The 20,495-nt window shown below is 37.4% G+C and overlaps 1 non-coding gene across 1 annotated transcript; it reads right to left on the bottom strand.

The window, feature by feature from the left end:
* Positions 1 to 7,583: 7,583 nt before the first annotated feature.
* Positions 7,584 to 13,863, bottom strand: LOC109794108 (uncharacterized). Its single transcript, XR_014430832.1, has 4 exons — positions 11,856 to 13,863; positions 10,074 to 11,825; positions 8,463 to 9,491; positions 7,584 to 7,718 (listed from the first exon to the last, which is right to left on the bottom strand). It is a non-coding gene; the product is annotated as an uncharacterized LOC109794108 (transcript).
* Between the last annotated feature and the right edge of the window lie 6,632 nt (positions 13,864 to 20,495).

The raw sequence follows: 20,495 nt of genomic DNA, 5'->3' as shown, positions 1-20,495 counted from the left end.
CACATCTCTTTGCATGAGTCAACAATTTTCAGATGAAGAGAGCTTATTTAATAACTCAGAAATAAAATTAAAATAAAACGACTAGGACTTTTAGAGAAATCTAGCCTTGAATCATATTCTCTCACCTATATGGAGGTAAAGAGAAAAATTATCGATACAAGTTGCATGCGCCAGACGAAACATAATTTTTCAAAATATCAAATTCTTACCCTTAGAATATTATAGATGACACTATGCAAAGCTCATGACAGGTTATGCATGATGTCGTTTAAAATAAATAAATAAAACCATAGAATAATTAGATTCATGTATATTTGTAATTCATGCATTTTCTTTTTGGATATATATATATATATATATATATATATATATATATATGAGGAGGGATCCATTTACTCTAGAAGTAAGTCTTATTCTGTTCAATAATTCATGTCCTACATCAAATTTTAACAATTCAATCGTTAAATTTAAAATTCTTAATATATAGATAAAATCTATAAATTTTAAAAAAAGTTAAAAATTATTTAATATTTTATTTCATTAATTCAAATGAACATATAAAATGATTTTATGATTATCCTTTAATTTAAATTAGTGAAATGAAGTGTATATATATAAATGGATAGAATTATTTAACTAGACATCATCTTTGGTATAATATTGAAGGTGCCATATTGAAGCTTTATAAATAGGTTAGCATTTCATATATAAGTGAAAGTAGATTAATTATTTATTCTAAAGAATTTTATTTTACCTTTCACATATATCCATCTGAAAAATGCATGACAAAATTAGGAGAATAAAATTTGACAATAGAAAATGTCATCATCTCCAAATCTTTAATTAGGCCACAATGGTTGAGGCATTTCGATGACCATAACACTCTTATAGCTCATTGTGTCCACGTCTGAAAAAAAAAATGAAAAAAAAGACCAATGACAAAATACATGGAACTAGTTTTGGTAACGGAAGAAGCCTTTTTTTGTTGTCGCAATTGGGGCTTAGTGCTTGTAGTTGTTGCCTGGACAATTTAAAACTGTGATAGAGAAGCCTAGAAATAAAGAGAAACAAAAAAGACAAAGTGAGGAAGTGTGGAAAACTACATTGTCATAGTGCAGAATTGACTCTACAATTCGACCTGGTTTTGTTCTTGCAAGGAAAGAAAAACATTAGTACCTTGTTCATATTCAGTTTCAAATTAAGGATTTATGAGCTTTACCTGAGCTAGTGTTATTGTTAGTTTATGAATTATCAAATAGTAAAAGCTTATTTGATTGGTAGAAAGAATGGGGAGGCAAATTTATAATGATAGGCTTAGTTGAGAGGAAAACTAGTTTAGAGGAATAGTTGGAATAGATTTGAGTAGTGAAAATGGCTTACTAGTTGCTTGGTACAAATGTTGAGTACATGGCCTATTTATAGGCCTCAACACATCATTCATGTTTTATGTAGAAAACTCTAGAAATATCTATTCTAGAGTTTTCTATCTATATTGAATTATCTACATAATTCTAGAGTTTGTATCATCTAGTAGTTACTAGCATACATCTATGTATTTTCTATAATGATCTAGCTTATTCTAGAAGTTTGTATCACATTTTAACACTCCTCCTTGATACAAATTTCTTTAACTCCTATCATAGTGCGAAACTGTTCGAATCTTGTTCTTGGTAGTGCCTTTGTGAATATGTCAGCAACTTGCTCTTCAGTCTTACAATACTCCATCTTGATTTCTTTAGTTGTTTCTGCTTCTCTGATAAAGTGATATTTAATTGCAATGTGTTTTGTCCTGCTGTAATGTACTGGATTTTTTGTCATTGCGATTGTTGATTTATTGTCCCAGTAGATTGTAGTAGGCCCATCTTGTTGTTCTCCCATTTCTGCAAGTATTCTTCGTAGCCAAATTGCTTGACTTGTAGCTTCAGCCACTGCAACATATTCTACCTCTGCGGTTCATTGTGCAATTGTTGCTTGCTTTTTTTATGTCCAAGAAAATATTCCTGATCCAAGTGAGAAGGCATAACTAGAGGTGCTCTTCATGTCATCTACCGATCCTGCCCAATCACTGTCGGTGTATCCGAGCAAACTTGAGTTGGTCATTGTTTTGTACCAAATACCAAACTCCTTCGTGCCTTGTAGGTATCTTAGAATTCTTTTAGCTGCTCCAAAGTGAATTTGGCTTGGTTTTTGCATAAACCTTGATAAAAGGCTTACAGCATACATTATGTTTGGTCGTGTGGCTGTTAAATATAGTAAGCTTCCAATCAAACTTCTGTAGCGAGATACATCAGCATCTGGTGCTCCATCATCTTTCTGTAGCTTCTCCTTTGTCACAAGCGGAGTAGTGACAGTCTTGCAACCACTCATCTTAAACTTCTTCAAGAGAGCTTCAGTGTATTTCTTTTGACAGATGAATATCCCTTTCTTCTTTTGACTTACCTCAATACTAAGGAAGTAGTTCATCAAGCTAAGGTCCGTCATTTCAAATGTCTTCTTCATGTCTTCTTTGAATTTTGTCATCATCTTCATATTGTTCCCTGTGTAGATAAGATCATCTACATATAAGGAGACAATGAGAGTGTCATACTGACCTTGGGTCTTGATGTATAGTGTTGGCTCACTCTTACTCTTCCTGAATCCATGATCGGTGAAGTATTGATCTATTTTGCTATACCATGCTCGAGGAGCTTGCTTCAAACCATATAAAGCTTTTCTAAGCCTTAGTACTTTGTCTTCATTGCCCTTGCTTATGAAACCTTGTGGTTGCTCTACATAGATCTCTTCTTGTAGTACTCCATTGAGAAAAGCGGACTTGACATCTAACTGGAAGATATTCCATCCTTTTTCTACCGCAGAGCTATTAGAGCTCTAATTGTATCTAGGCGTGCTATTGGGGCAAATGTCTCGTTGTAGTCGACTCCAGGTTGTTGTGAATAGCCCTTAGCTACCAACCTTGCCTTGTGCTTTTGTATGGTGCCGTCCAAATTGAGTTTTGTTTTGTAAACCCATTTTACCCCAATGATATCTTTGTCTTTTGGATAGTCTACTAGATCCCATATGTTATTTTTCTCAATCATTTTTATCTCTTCTTCCATAGCCTTAACCCATACTTGTTGCTTTGATGTTGCTTCAAAGCTTTCAGGTTCAAGTATGGCCAAGTTGCAGGTTTCATATATATCCTCCAAGGATCTAACTCGTCTTGGAGTAGACTCTGGTGATGGAGTTTGTTGTTGTGGAGGAGAATGAGGCTCACTTGGGACTTCTGTAGATTCTTCTTCTGGTTGTTGAATTGAGATAGGAATGTTTTTCTCTACTTTCTCATCATTCCAATTCCAAGCCGCATTTTCATCAACTTCAACATCTCGGCTAATAATTAGCTTCTTGGTTTGCAAGTTGTAGACTCGGTAGCCTTTTGACTGTGTGCTATATCCAAGGAAGATACCTCGTACTGTCTTGTCTTCTAGCTTGTGCCTTTTCTCTTCTGGAACGTGTATGTAGCAAATAGATCCAAATACCCTTAGGTGCTTTGCTGATGGTTTTATTCCGCTCCAAGCTTCAATCGGAGTCTTATCTTGGACTACCTTAGTTGGGCATCTATTAAGTATGTAGACAGCAGTATAAACTGCTTCACCCCAAAATGTGTTTGGTAATCCTTTCTCCTTGAGCATTGATCTGGCCATCTCCATTACTGTGCGATTTTTTCTTTCAGATACTCCATTTTGTTGTGGAGAATATGCATTTGTAAGTTGTCCCTCAATGCCTTCATCTTCGCAAAATTTATCAAACTCATGGGAAGTGTATTCTTTGCCACGATCACTTCTAAGTACTTTTATTTGTTTGCCACTTTGCTTTTCGACAAGGGTCTTAAACTTCTTGAAAATACCAAAGACTTTTGATTTTGCTTTTATGAAGTTGACCCAAGTCATTCTAGAAAAATCATCTATGAAGAGAATGAAATACCTGTTGTTATGGAGTGACGACGTCTGCATTGGTCCACATATATCTATATGGATCAGCTCCAACAAGTCCTTTTCTCTCTATGCTTTGCCTGTTGAAAATGGTAGTCGATGTTGCTTGCCAAGGAGACATCCTTCACAAGCTTCACTATTCTCTTTTAGGCATGGGAGATCTCTCATCATATTTTTTTGATATAATAACTTTAAGGCATGTGTATTAAAGTGGCCAAATCTTCGATGCCAAAGCCATGAGTCGTCTACTTCTGCTTTCATGGCAATGTTAGGGCCTTGTCTAGGGAAACTTCTATTCCTTTTCTCCATTTTTACTCGACCAATCTCTAGTTTTTTATTGTCATATATTTTACATGTGTCTCCTTCAAAATGGAGAGTATAACCTTTCTCCATCATTTGGCCAATGCTCAAGAGATTTTCTTTAAGATTGGGAACTAGTAGAACATCAGTAATAAGTCTCGTACCTTTCTTCGTCTCCACCATAATTGTGCCTTTGCCTTTTGATTCAACGACAGTTTCGTTCCCCATTCAAACTTTCACCTTGACGGATTCATCAATATCCTTGAAGATGCTTGCATCTTTGGCCATGTGATTGCTGCAGCCGCTATCCAAGTACCAATTTCCACTTGTTTCACTATTGGAATCTTGGCTAGCATAAGAAAAGATGTTGCTCACCATCTTTCTCTTCAGTAAAGTTTGCTTGATGCTTATTTTTGTTGCAGCAATACTTCTCCACATGTCCAAATTTTTTGCAGTAGCGGCATTGTGGCTTTCCACGATATTGACAGTCTTTCTCGGCATGATTTGTCCTCTTGCAAATGTCGCATGGAGGATATTCATTGATCGAAGCCGTATCCGATCAAATAAATACAAGTAAATGTAGTACTAGGAAGTGACTCCTAGGTCGTCTCCCAAGGACCGTCTTTTACTGTTAAAGGCTTAAACACACAAAATGGGGGGTTTGGTTCAGGTTTTCAGTTTATAGCAAAATAAACTCAGATAACACAGCAAGTAAAATAGATTGGCTCCTTGTTCGGATTGTAACTCTTTTATCCTTGGTTCTCAAAGATTACTCTATTAACTACTTAATCCTTGTTCCATCCGAGTTAACCAACTAAGCGAGGATTAACTTAGGATTTTCCTACACGAATTAAGCAAACGTATACAACATCAACCTCTTCACAGATTAAGCAACTGCACAGCCCATTAAGCATGGACACAGAGGTAAAATGGAGAAGAACAAGCAGAACAGAGACAGAAAAATATACCCAACCTCAAATAGAGATTACAATCCACAACAAGAAGCCAACCCAGTGGTTTTTAGCCTTCCATTAAGATGGAACAGAAACGAAAATAATACAAACAGAAACGAAACTGGAAATGAAACTGGAAGTGAAACGAAAATGGAAACGAAATTGCAAGGCAGAGAAGAGAAATTGAAATGACTGTATTCTTCAAATATAAATGTCCAACTTCCACAACCAGAGAAGAAGAAGCAAACGAAAATGGTAGCTCAAGGAGAACAAAATGTGAAGCTACGCTACAAGAGAGCAAAACGTAAAAACAAAAAGAACCCCCAGAAGCTAAAACGTCTGCCAAAAAAAAATGAAGGAGCACTGTTCACGTGGTCACATCAGACCCCTCCTCTAGTGGCTGCCAAGTCAGCCCTAGCCTAAACCTAAAATGACTTAAAATGAGATTGGGCCCCAAAACAATTACATGTCTGACCCAATAACAATAAAATAGCCTAAAAACTAAAAATGAATGCTGAGGTGGAAAATGGTGCAGCGTGACATGGCAGATGACGTGGAAGATGACGTGGCAGCTCTTCTTGAAGTCCAAAAATTAATTCCAAGCTCAATTAATTATTAAACTGCCCTGAAAATAAAAATATGGAATAATTAGATTCAGAAAATTCAAATTAGTTAAAATGTGAATTACCGGTCCAATTAAAGCCCAAATAGAAAACAGTGCATATAATCAACAATTAAGCGCAAATCAGAGATTAAAATAAGTACAGCAAGTTAAGAAAATAGGGGAAAATATTGACTCATCAAATTCCCCCACACTTAGCCTTTTGCACTCCTGGGCAAAATCAAAAAGTAGAGCATGGAACAATCCCAAAGACAGCAAAGAGAGTGACACAACAAAAAGAAACAGAAACAAGAATACACAGAAGAAAACAAACAAATTTACACAATCCTCAATGAATCCTAGGAAAAGAAAAGGAGTAGGCAACATCCAACACAAAAAGAGTCAGAGAAACCAGATACTTATGGAAATCATCCAAGCATTTCAAAACATGGCAAGACAATCAATCAGCTCAAGAGGTGAATCAAAAGCAACAGAACCTCACAAGATGCACTGTATCACTGTATCTCTCAAGTGTCTAGGCAACTGTATACTCTCAAAGCACTCATGAAAAACAAGCAACAGATAGACTTGGCAAGCCTCTAAAATCAACATCCAACAAACATGCACATAAGGATCAAAAGGTCTTTTCAGGGTTGTAATGAGGCCAAGGACAGGGTAGAGGATAATATATGGGATAAGTAACTGCGAACCAGAGGAACTAGAGGAGCAATGGGGAATAAGTCAAGAATACGCACAAGAAACAAACCTAGAAACCTCTAATGACCTCTATGATGATCAATCCTCTTTCTCTTGCCTCAAACAACTTTTATTTTTTTGTTTTTTTTTTTGTTTTTTTTTTGTTTTTTGTTTTTTGTTTTTTGTTTTGTTTTGTTTTGTTTGTTTGTTTGTTTTTTTTTTTATTTATTTGAAATGAACAGTATGTAGTGAACAGTACACACGAAAATTTTTAAATGAGATAAGATAACATGCAGAGAAGTAAAGTGTACAGCATAAGGGATCAACTCGCCAATATACATCATCCAATGAAACATACACACACCCCCACACTTATTCAAGAACTTATTCCCAAAACAATTCCAAAGCTCCAAAACTCCCTAAGGTTAAGGTAATCATGGTTTTTCGCTTAAGGCTTGTAATGAGCTTCAAACAAAAAGGGGAAATAGGCTCAGCAGGGGATATCAGAGGAGTTAATTCAAGGTAGGCTTATTTGGCCAGAGGCTTATCAGAACAAAAATGCCTTAATCATATCCAAACATGCATGTGAATTAAGAAGTATCAAACAGAGTCAAGACAAGGCAACTGTGCAAGCAATCAAGAGGTATAACACACAAGTAAGAACAGAGAGTGGCTCAAATCCTCACACAGGGTATATCTGTCACAATTAAAACAACTTCTCGAACCTCAAAATCATCTTTCCAAGCAGAGAAAAACAGGGATTTCAAACCATATAGTATCAAGAAACTCCTATCCAAGAATGAAGTAAGTGCCTACAAACAATCAAAACCCAGAAATCATAGAGAAACATGCAAAACTGTACAGAACACGTAGTGAACATAAAACCTAAAATAACAAATAAACCCTAAAAACATGTAATCAAGCCAAAATAGTCCCCCCCACACTTAAATCACACATTGTCCCAATGTGGCCCAAACAGAAGATCAGAGCAATCAGAACAATCAATAAATCTGGACAAGTGCAATAAAAGTAAAGAAGGAGAAGGAGAAAAGAAAACTCCCTAAGTCATGGTGGGAGAGTAGCAGGGTCGAGCAGAGACATCTCCTCTTCAATTGCATTCAACAGGGATGGATTGCTGAGGAAAGGCTTCAGACGGTGCCCATTAACTTTGAAGCTCTTGTCTGTGGATTCACTTTTGACCTCAACTGTACCATAAGGAAAAACATTAGTAACAACAAAAGGTCCAATCCACTTAGAACGTAACTTACCACCCATGAGTCCGAGCCGAGAATTGTACAAGAGAACTTTCTGGCCAACCACGAAGTCCTTCCTAGCTATCAAGCTGTCATGGAACTTCTTGGTTTTCTCCTTGTAGAACTTAGAGTTCTCATAGGCTTCAAGGCGGATCTCATCAAGCTCACTCAGTTGCAACTTTCTTTCCTCTCCAGCCTGATCAATAGAGAAGTTGCAGGTCTTCACAGCCCAGTAGGCTCGGTGCTCTATCTCCACAGGTAAATGACATGCCTTACCAAAGACAACCCGATAAGGAGACATCCCTATAGGTGCTTTGTAGGCAGTCCTATGCTCCTAGAGAGCATCCTCCAGCCTATTGCTCCAATCTTTCCTGTTGGGCTGGACAATCTTCTCTAAGATCCTCTTGATCTCTCTATTTGAAATCTCAGCTTGCCCATTAGTCTGGGGGTGGTAGGGTGTAGAAATTCTGTGCACTACCCCGTACTTCTTGAGCAAAGCCTGCATGGATCTGTTACAAAAATGGGTGCCCTGATCACTAACAATGGCTCTGGGTACTCCAAACCTGCAGAATATGTTAGATCTGACAAAATCCACAACAACCCGAGCATCATTAGTTCTGGTGGCTTTGGCTTCCACCCATTTTGAAACATAATCAACAGCTAGGAGAATATATGAAAAACCGAAAGAGACAGGAAAAGGACCCATGAAATCAATACCCCAGACATCAAACACCTCACAGAATAGCATGGGCTGTTGAGGCATCTGCTGTCTCCATGAAAGGGCTCCCCCTGCTCTCTGACATTGCTCACAAGTGCTGCAAATCTTCCACGCATCCTTGAAGATGGTGGGCCAGTAAAAACCACAGTCAAGCACCTTGCGAGCTATCCTCTGAATGCCAAGATGACCACCAGATGCAGAAGAATGACAGAACTGCAGGACGGAGTCAATCTCATGGTCCGGCAAACATCTCTTGATTACCTGATCACTGCAAAACTTCCACAAATAAGGGTCATCCCAAACATAATGTTTAGCATCACTCTTGAGTTTATCAATCTGAGCTCTAGATGCTAAAGGAGGAAAAACAGAAGCAACTAAATAATTGACAATATTTGCAAACCAAGGGGTGGGGGTAGGAATAGAAATTGTTAACAAGTGTTCATCAGGAAAATCATCCTGAATGGGCAGAGTGTCGTCATCCCCAGCTCTCTCAATCCTACTGAGATGGTCTGCTACCAAGTTTTGTGCTCCGCTCCTGTCATGGATGTCCAAGTCAAACTCTTGAAGCCAGAGCATCCATCTGATCAGCCTAGGCTTTGAGTCAGCCTTCTTCAACAGGTACTTCAAAGTTGCATGATCTGTAAAAACAACAACACGAGAACCAAGCAAATATGACCGAAATTTATCAAGTGCAAAAACAATAGCTAAAAGTTCCTTTTCCGTGGTCGTGTAATTTTCTTGAGCAGCATCCAATGTTCTGGAAGCATAGTATATCACCCTAGGTGATTTGTCAACCCTCTGTGCTAAGACAGCCCCTAGTGCATAATTTGAAGCGTCACACATCAGCTCAAAGGGAACTGTCCAGTCTGGTGCCTGAATGATAGGAGTGGTGGTCAAAGCTGTCTTGAGGCAATCAAACGCCTCTTTGCACCTGTCATCAAAATCAAATTCAATATCCTTCTGAAGCAAGCTGGATAGTGGAAGGGCTTTCTTGCTGAAGTCCTTAATGAAACGCCTGTAGAAACTTGCATGGCCAAGAAAAGATCGCACCTCTCGCACGCAAGAGGGGTAAGGCAATTGTGCAATGACAGATATCTTTGTAGGGTCAACCTCAATGCCCCGACTAGAAATTATATGTCTTAAAACTATACCCTGTTCTACCATGAAATGACATTTCTCAAAATTAAGAACAAGGTTAGTCTCAATACATCTATTCAGAACTCTATCCAAACTATCCAAACATGCATCAAAAGAGGATCCATAAACATTAAAATCATCCATAAACACCTCTATGCAATTTTCCAGAAAATCACTAAAAATACTGAGCATGCACCGCTGGAATGTGCCAGGGGCACTGCATAGGCGAAAAGGCATCGTCCTATAGGCAAAAGTACCAAAAGGGCAGGTGAATGTGGTCTTTTCCTGATCCTCAGGAGCAATATGAATCTGAAAATAGCCAGAGAACCCATCAAGAAAACAATAATGAGATTTACCTGCCAGACGCTCAAGCATCTAATCAATGAAGGGCAGAGGAAAATGATCCTTCCTTGTTGCTTGGTTGAGCCTCCGGTAGTCAATACAGACCCTCCAACTGTTTTGGACTCTGGTGGGTATGAGTTCATCCTTTTCATTCTTGACAACAGTGAGGCCTGTCTTCTTGGGGACCACCTGGACCGGACTCACCCACTGACTGTCTGAAATGGGATAGATGATCCCAGCTTGTAGAAGCTTGGTCACCTCTTTCTTCACAACTTCCAAAATGACAGGGTTGAGTCGCCTCTGGGGTTGTCTCACTGGTTTAGCTCCATCCTCTAATAATATCCTGTGCATGCATGTGGATGGGCTAATGCCAGGAATGTCTGCCAGGGTCCAACCAATTGCCTTTTTGTGCTTTCGAAGCACATGCAACAACCTCTCCTCTTGATCAACATCAAGGGATGTGGATATGATCACATGGAATCTCTCATCATCCTCCAAGTAAGCATACTTAAGGTTCTCTGGAAGAGGCTTCAACTCTGGTGTGGGTGCTGGCTGAACATCAGAAGGAACCAAAGAAGGGAGAAGGGGTTCCGCAACCTGTACCTCAACCTGCAAGTCAGATTCTTTTGTACTTCCTGCAACATGGTTAGTGCATTCTGACTGTATAAAATCAAGAGCAAGAGGTACAACACCCAAAGTGTTAAATTCAAATTCAGATGGCTCATAATCAGTTTCACATTGAGATAGATATTCAGATTCACACTCAGACTCAATGCATGGAAGATAGCTATACAAATCAGATGAAAATGAATGCTTCCTAGCATGAGAAGAATCTAAACCATGAATGTGCTCATCAACTATATCATCAATCAATTCAGCACGAAAAACAGAATGAGCTTCAGAAGGAAATTTCATGGCATCCAAAATATTAAAATGAACAACAATATCACCAAATTCCATAGACAGGGTGCCAGCATAAACATCAATCTTGGTCCGGGCTGTTTTCAAAAATGGTCTACCCAAAATGATTGGGGCAGAACCATGGGAGAATCCCTCCTCCATATCAAGAACATAAAAATCAGCGGGAAAAAATAGTTCACCAACCCGAACCAAGACATCCTCTATAAAACCTGTGGGGTGAGCAACACTCCTATTGGCCAACTGAATGACCACACCCGTAGGTTGTAAAGTGCCAAGAGACAAAGAATTAAAAATAGACAAAGGCATGACATTAATTGAAGCTCCTAAATCAAGCATGGCATTTTCGAATTTATTGTTACCAATAATGCAAGGTACACAAAATGTACCTGGGTCCTTACACTTCTCAGGAATATGTGGAACAGATTTACCTATGAGTGCTGAGACGTTTCTTCCCATGCTGATTCGTTCATTGCCCTTCAGCTTCTCTTGTGGGTGCACAAGTCTTTCAGGAACTTAGCATATCTGGGAATTTGCTTGATGGCATCCAGCAAAGGTATGTTCACCTCCACCTTCCTGAAAGTCTCCAAGATCTCCTTATCAACCTCTTCCATCTTTTTGCTTGGAATTGATTTTGGTGGAAATGGAAGAGGGATAGGAGGCTGATGTAGATCATCACTGTGTGCACTGGAAGAAGGTCCACCTGCATGAAAATTTTTGCTACTACTTGTATGGCCCTCTTTCTCAACTGTAGGCTTAGGTGGGGGTACAACAGCTGTAGGTGGTGCTGGTATGTCAATTTGTTTGCCAGACCTCAAGGTGATGGCACTCATATTTTTCGGATTCTGCACAGTCTGTGAAGGTAGCTTGTCTGAATTTTGGGACTGTGCCTGATTGAGCTGAGTTGCCATCTGACCCATCTGATTTGTCAAACTCTGTATGGAAGCCCTGGTCTCTTATTGGAACTGCATGTTTTGAAGAGTCATCTGCCTCACTAACTCCTCCAATGAAGGTTTAGAAGTAGAAGGTTGAGGAACTGATGAGGCTACAGGTGCAGGAGGAGGTCTCTGTTGAGGAGGCTGATATGTAGAACTTGAGGGATTATTCTGAAAAGGTGGTGGATTTTGCTGCTGTTGAGGGTTTCCCCACCTCAAGTTAGGATGATTCCTCCAACCAGGATTGTATTTATTGGAAGACAGATCATAATTATGTTGTTGCTGGTGTGGAGGTCTGTTGTTGTAAATGTTGGCAGCATATGCTTGTGGGGCATCAGGACCTGTAGAAGATTCTTGCAAGGAGGGACAAGCATCTGTTGGATGACCAATTGAAGTGCAGATGCCACATACTCTTGCTGGTGGTGGAGCTGATTTTTGATTTGCAGCCAGTTGTGAAACCAAGGTGGTGAGAGCATCAATCTTACTCTCCAGCTTCTTGTGTTCAGTGGAATCTGGGGCTACCACATCATGCACACCCCTCACAACTATGGCATCACTCCTCATATTGAATTGTTGTGAGTTGGACGCCATTTTTTCAATCAGCCCTCTAGTAGAAGCAGGTGTCATATCTCCTAAAGCTCCTCCACTAGCTGCATCAATCATGCTTCTATCCATCATGTTCAACCCCTCATAGAAATATTGCAATAATAAATGCTCAGAAATTTGATGGTGAGGGCAGCTAGCACACAACCTCTTGAATCTTTCCCAGTACTCGTATAAGCTCTCCCCCATGAGTTGCCTAATTCCAGATATGTCTTTCCGGATTGCAGTGGTCCTGGATGCAGGGAAGAATTTTTCCAGGAACACTCTCTTCAAATCATTCCAACCTGTTATTGAACCAGGAGCCAGATAATACAACCAGTCCTTGGCAAGATCCTCCAATGAAAAAGGGAATGCCTTCAGGTAGATGTGATCTTCAGGGACATCAGGTGGCCTCATGGTGGAACAAACTATGTGGAACTCCTTGAGATGCTTGTGTGGATCCTCACCTGCATGACCATGAAACTTAGGCAACAAATGGATCAGTCCAGTTTTGAGCACAAAAGGAACATCTTCCTCAGGATATTGGATGCACAGACTCTCATATGTGAAATCAGGTGCAGCCATCTCCCTAAGTGTTCTCTCTTGAGATCCATTATGTTCACCCATGTTTTCAGGTTGACTTGAATGAAGTTCAGTTGCAACACTTACACTATCACTAACACTATGACTATCACTATAACTATCACTATCACTATCTAAAGATGGAACTATATGCTCTCTAACTAATCTATGGAATGTTCTATCAATTTCAGGATCAAATGGATGCAAATAACCAGGGTTGCTCCTAGTCATGCACTACATGCAACACATGCATCAGGACACGTGAACAGTAGGGGTAAAAAGGGAATTTCCATGAAAACTCAGAAAATATCAAAACTAATGCACCAACATCATCCTAAAATCATAAGACACTACCACAAAAAAGTTGAGAACAAAATTCAAAACCTAACTATTTTTTTAAAATTATAAAAGTTTGGACAAATAGTGAAATAAAACTTCAAAAATAAAAAAACAATAGTAAATAACGTTTTTTTTTAAGATCTGGCTGGGGCCACACGGCGTAGCTCTGTGGGTTGGATAGATCTTTTTTTTCTACACAAAATGAAAAAAAAAGTTTGCCTAATTCCGATAACCAGAGCAAAAGTTACGGCCCTTTGAAGTTTTGCTGAAAAAGTTTTTTTAAAAATTTGTATCTCCAAATTTTGACCAAACTATGTGCCCTAGCTATTTTTCACACAAATTATAGGTTGAAAGAAGTTACCACAAAAAAAATCAGACAAAAATAACAAGTCTAGCTATCAAAAACAAAAATCACAATTAATTGGAAAATTTGGCACTATTCAGCACTATTCATGCGCCACATTTTGCACCAGTTTTGTGCACCAAAATTGGACCACTTCCGCACCAATCTCCCACCATTTTAGAACCCGAACAGAGGAGTAGTAGGGAGAGAAAACAGAGCATCCCAAACCGGAACAGAACACGCACCAAAATTGACCAGAAAACGCACAAAAAAAACAGAGCAACCGCACCAGATTTTGAGCCAAATTGGACCAGATTTGCACCAAAATAGACCAGATTTTTGCACCAAAATTCACCATGAAATGCACCAGAGTTGAAACTCAATAAACACAACAATGAAACTCAATAAACATAACAATGATTTGGCACATCAAATGGAATCAGTTATCACAAACACAAGACAACAAATGCACCAAAAACCAAATTTGAGTTACTGTTCCATTTGTTTACTGTTCATCACACTTAACAACATGAATTCTTTAACTGACTAAAACACTACACCAAAAACACACATAACATAACAGAAACTGTAAAACACAAAACACACAACATAAACAAATAACACACAAATAACACACAAACACAAAGCCTCTAACAGGAACCGATGATCCCCTGCAACGGCGCCAAATTTGATCGAAGCCGTATCCGATCAAATAAATACAAGTAAATGTAGTACTAGGAAGTGACTCCTAGGTCGTCTCCCAAGGACCGTCTTTTACTGTTAAAGGCTTAAACACACAAAATGGGGGGTTTGGTTCAGGTTTTCAGTTTATAGCAAAATAAACTCAGATAACACAGCAAGTAAAATAGATTGGCTCTTTGTTCGGATTGTAACTCTTTTATCCTTGGTTCTCAAAGATTACTCTATTAACTACTTAATCCTTGTTCCATCCGAGTTAACCAACTAAGCGAGGATTAACTCAAGATTTCCCTACACGAATTAAGCAAACGTATACAACATCAACCTCTTCACAGATTAAGCAACTGCACAGCCCATTAAGCATGGACACAGAGGTTAAATGGAGAAGAACAAGCAGAACAGAGACAAAAAAATATACCCAACCTCAAACAGAGATTACAATCCACAACAAGAAGCCAACCCAGTGGTTTTTAGCCTTCCATTAAGATGGAACAGAAACGAAAATAATACAAACAAAAACGAAACTGGAAGTGAAACGAAAATGGAAACGAAATTGCAAGGTAGAGAAGAGAAATTGAAATGACTGTATTCTTCAAATATAAATGTCCAACTTCCACAACCAGAGAAGAAGAAGCAAACAAAAATGGTAGCTCAAGGAGAACAAAACGTGAAGCTAGGCTACAAGAGAGCAAAACGTAAAAACAAGAAGAACCCCCAGAAGCTAAAACGTCTGCCAAAAAAAAATGAAGGAGCACTGTTCACGTGGTCACATCAGACCCCTCCTCTAGTGGCTGCCAAGTCAGCCCTAGCCTAAACCTAAAATGACTTAAAATGAGATTGGGCCCCAAAACAATTACATGTCTGACCCAATAACAATAAAATAGCCTAAAAACTAAAAATGAATGTTGAGGTGGAAAATGGTGCAGCCTGACATGGCAGATGACGTGGAAGATGACGTGGCAGCTCCTCTTGAAGTCCAAAAATTAATTCCAAGCTCAATTAATTATTAAACTGCCCTGAAAATAAAAATATGGAATAATTAGATTCAGAAAATTCAAATTAGTTAAAATGTGAATTACCGGTCCAATTAAAGCCCAAATAGAAAACAGTGCATATAATCAACAATTAAGCGCAAATTAGAGATTAAAATAAGTACAGAAAGTTAAGAAAATAGGGGAAAATATTGACTCATCATTCATTCTGATAATTTCTAGAGAAATTTCTAGAATTCTCTTTATTTTTAGAAGTTTCTCCATTATTCCTTTTATCTTTATTTTGAGACCGTAATTTGAGCTTTGATTAAAAGGCATTTTCAGTTGAGCCTTTATCATGCCTATTCAACCTTTGCTCGTATGCTTCAAGTGACCCCATCAACTCTGTTACTGATAAGGTAGATAGATCTTTTGTTTGCTCAATTGTTGTCACGATTGGATCATATTTACAGGTAACACTAATTAGAATTTTCTCCATAATTTTCTTGTCAAGAATATTTTCCCCGTACGCTCTCATTTGGTTAACTATTTCTTTTATCTTAGAATAGTAGTCCTTTACAGTCTCAGATTCCTTCATATTTAACAATTCAAAGTTACACGTAGAGTTTATAATTTTACAGCACGTACCTTTTCACTTCCTTCGAACTCCTCCTACAGCGTAGTCCATGCTTCTTTGGCTCTTGTTGCACCCATTATTCTCGAAAAATTTGTGTCGGTCACAGCTTGTTGCAAAATGAATAACGCCTTTGAATTCTTTTGTAGCCACAGTAAGAGATGATGTGTCTTCTGGAGTAGGAAATCCTTCTTCTATTGTGTCCCATAAATCTTGGAAGGTGAAATATGTCTTCATTTTTGTACTCCAAAAATCATAACTTTCACCATTAGAAATGGGAATAGGGATAGATGATGGTTGAATGTGTTGAGCTTAGGAGAAGCTTAAAGAGTTTTGATGATCACAACATGATAACAACAACTTGGAGCACAAAAACAAAGTCAAAGAAGAATCAAGAAAATGCTATGAGATGGAGCTATGTAATAGAACTTAGGATATAGATTGTTTTAAATGTGTTTCTATATTTTGTGTACTTAGTATGCTTTGTGCATGAGCAAATCTTATCTAAACTAAGTAGAGAGTATATGATGATGAGTTAAAAAAATTGGAAAGTTATTTTGAGTCTTAAAATGAAGTTTTAAGAACTAACTCAAAATAATCGATTATTGTTAAATATAATCGATTATTTCAGCAAATAGGCTAAGTGGAATGCCTTGCTGTAATAATCGATTATTTGCCAAAATAATCGATTATCCCAGGAACAACTCTCTGGAATAATCGATTATCCAGCTAAATAATCGATTATATTGTTCTTGGTTGATTTCTAGAAAATCTGAAGAACAAAATAATCGATTATTCTTTAAAATAATCGATTATTCTTTAAAATAATCGATTATCTGTGTCTGAAACTTTTATAAATAGTTTGAACCTTGAGAAACTTCAGACATGAGTTAGAACTGATAATCAATTTGTGAAAAACGTTTTTGTTAGTCTTTGTGACATCTTGGAGAGTTTTCTTAGTGAAATCCAAGAGTGAAAACGTTTGTGAAAAGCTTTGGTAGAAGATCATCATCATCATATTCTTGAAAGGGGAAGATAAAGATTTGTTCAAGAATTCCAGGTGAATTCGTTCCTTTTATTCTTTGTGAATCTTTGTGGAAAATCTTGAGAAGGGTTTCTCAAGTAATAAGGTTTCTTGTAGTGGGTTCTACAAGGGGTGCTTTCTTGGGGTCAAGAAAGTGGTTATCTTTTAGTGTTGAAGTATATGCATGTGTGTGTGCTTGTAAACCTTCTTGCTTAAAGATAGTGGAACAAATCTTAATCAGGTGTTGATTAAGGACTGGATGTAGGTCACATGTGGAGTGGCTGAACCAGTATAAAAGACTTGTGCAATCTTCTTCTACCTTATCTTTTACATTGTGTAATTTCTTGGTTGAACTTGGAAGAAGATAAAACTTGATTAACAAGTGTATGTGAATCTTGATGGTTTAAATCTGTAATTGAACATTATTTTTGAACCTCATTATGTTGTAATCAAGTGAGCATATTGCATTCATATTTTCATAACAAGTCTTTAGAAGAGCTTCATTTGGAAATTCTGTCATAGAAAAGTTTTGATTGAAATTAAGATCCAAAATACTCTGATAAATTTTTAAAGGGTCATTGAATCCAATTCACCCCCCCTCTTGGATTATGCCATTCTTTTCTAACAGAATGGTGTTAGCCATGGATTAGAATTTGTTTTTTTTTTTAAAGTAGGTAGAATATTGGGAATTTTTTTTGGAAGTAGTGGGATAATATTTCTACGCCCAGTAGATGACCGAACGTAGCTCTGGTACCACTGTTAGTTTATGAATTATCAAATAGTAAAAGCTTATTTGATTGGTAGAAAGAATGGGGAGGCAAATTTATAATGATAGGCTTAGTTGAGAGGAAAAATAGTTTAGAGGAATAGTTGGAATAGATTTGAATAGTGGAAATGGCTTACTAGTTGCTTGGTACAAATGTTGAGTACATGGCCTATTTATAGGCCTCAACACATCATTCATGTTTTATGTAGAAAACTCTAGAAATATCTATTATAGAGTTTTCTATCTATATTGAATTATCTACATAATTCTAGAGTTTGTATCATCTAGTAGTTACTAGCATACATCTATGTATTTTCTATAATGATCTAGCTTATTCTAGAAGTTTGTATCACATTTTAAAAGTTATTCATTTTAGTTTTTCCATTGTCCTCTATTCTTGATACAAATATAAGTGGGGTCTTTCTTATTTATATTGACTAATACAAATATCCTGAAATACATTTTACTATATACTCCTTAAATGGGGAATAATATATGAAATCACAAATAAACAGATACCTCTTCAGCAGTTGGCCAATCCTTTCAATCCAGCCTTTGCAGTAGGCGAAGTGGCAATGGATCAACATTTAGAAATTTATGTTCACATGGCTTGGGAGGTTTCTTTTAGGATACAGATCCTAGTCATATTGGTAGCACTCTTAATGCAGCTTACCTTAACTTCATTTGTGAACTCAGGTGAGTAAGAGAATAATATCTACAAATCAATTCCCAGGCTTTGTGTTGCTGCATAAAGTCCATCAATTAAATTCTCCTTCAAAGACCTGGAAAGAGAAGAAAACATATTTAAACCAACTCATTGTGTAAGTGACCAAGCTCAACTACCAAGTAACATATTTAAAACATTTAATTATAATTACGTTTATTATGATATTTCTATTCTTTCATATCTCAATATAATCAGGTTCAAAAGATTAATTTTATTTGCTACCTTGTACTAAGAGATTACATCTTCCAAGCATGGAATGCAAAATGATGACGACTTTGATTAATACTGCAACAAGGTTCTTTGAATCTCTTGCTAGAATAATAGATTATAATTAGTAATAATCGATTATTTTGAGTTAGTTTTTAAAAATTCGATTTCACACTTTAGAAAACTTTCTAAATTATTTGAATCATCATCATACTCACTCTTAGTCAATCTAGATTAAGATTAGCTTATGCACAAAGCATACACATGCAAAATAAACTCAACAAGGCAACGCAACATATAAGAACATATAAACTACTCCTATTACATATTGTATTCTTTCATGATTTTCATGTCTTCCTTTATTGATTAGCTTGTTTCCTTTGTTATTAGCTTGTATCCTTTGTCATCATCAAAACTCTCAGAACTTCATAGCTGAGTTTGATTCATCATCCATGAATCTCAACATAATCAACCTGAGGACCTTTAAGCGATTTTGTAAACAGGTCTGCTAACTAGGGATGACAAATATACCCGTACCCGCGGGTAATACCCGAACCCGTCCCGACTTTGACGGGGAATACCCGGTTTGACCGGGTACGGGTACGGGTATGGTAAAACCCGATATATTAAATCGGGTATGGGTATGTACTTACCCGCCCCGTACCCGTACCCGTCCCCGTTTCCATTTTTAATTTAATACTCACTTTTAATTTAATTATATTAAAAAAATTTAATATTTTTTATGTGTGATTATTTATTATAATATGAGATAGAAAAATAACTTAATTATAATTATAATATAATAAAAAAAATAATTTAAAAATATTATTTTTTTACAAAAAATAAAAAATAAAAAATTTGACGGGTACGGGTATACCCGATACCCGACGGGGACGAGGATGGGGATGAAAACCACATACCCGACGAGTACGGGGACGGGAACGGGGATGGATTTGACTCGCGAGGACGGGGACGTGTATCATAAAACCCGTACCCGCCCCGCCCCGTTGCCATCCCTACTGCTAACTGGTCACTAAAGTGGATAATTTAGTTGTGATCTCTCCTAAGAGCACTTCTCTCTTACAAAATGACAATCTATTTCTATGTGCTTAATCCACTCAGGAAAAACCATATTAGAGAAAATGTGAAGAACAACTTGATTATCAAAAATGAGTTTAGTTCCCTAAATTTTTTCAATTTGGAGTTACTTGAGAAGTTGTTGTAGCCATGTAATTTCACTAGCAATTGTTGCCATAGCACGATATTCTACTTCTACACTAGATCTAAAAATTGTATTTTTCTTCTTGCTTCTTCACGAAATCAAACTTCCTTTAATCAAAACACAATAGCCAAAGGTATAAACCTTCTATCTGATAATGATTTGGCCTAATTAGCATCAAAGTAACAAACAATTTTTGGAATTTCCTTTGACCTCATATAGGAGTCCATAGATCGGTGCCCTTTTTAACATATCTGAAGATCCTTATGACTACAATCCAATGGCTATCACGAGGAATATTGATGATTTGGCTTACCACACTTACTAGAAATGCGATGTCTAGTTTAGTGACATTTAGAGAATTGAGTATGCCAACAAGTCTATGATATCTTTTCGAGTCATCTAATGGCTCCCCTTGACCTAGACGAAACTTGACGTTGAGGTTTATCAGAGTGTTACTAGGGTGACAATCAACCACATTAGACTTAGTGAGAATGTCTAGAGCATATTTCCGTTGGGAAATGACAATACTAAAAGCAAAGTGAGCAACCTTAATCCCCAAAAACTATTTTAGAGAATCA

The sequence above is a fragment of the Cajanus cajan genome, chromosome 11 (assembly GCF_000230855.2).
Source record: "Cajanus cajan strain Asha chromosome 11, NIPB_CcT2T_4, whole genome shotgun sequence".
Classification (NCBI taxonomy): domain Eukaryota; kingdom Viridiplantae; phylum Streptophyta; class Magnoliopsida; order Fabales; family Fabaceae; genus Cajanus; species Cajanus cajan.
The sequence above is the reverse complement of the archived record's forward strand: the minus strand, read 5'-3'. Positions and strand labels throughout refer to the sequence as shown.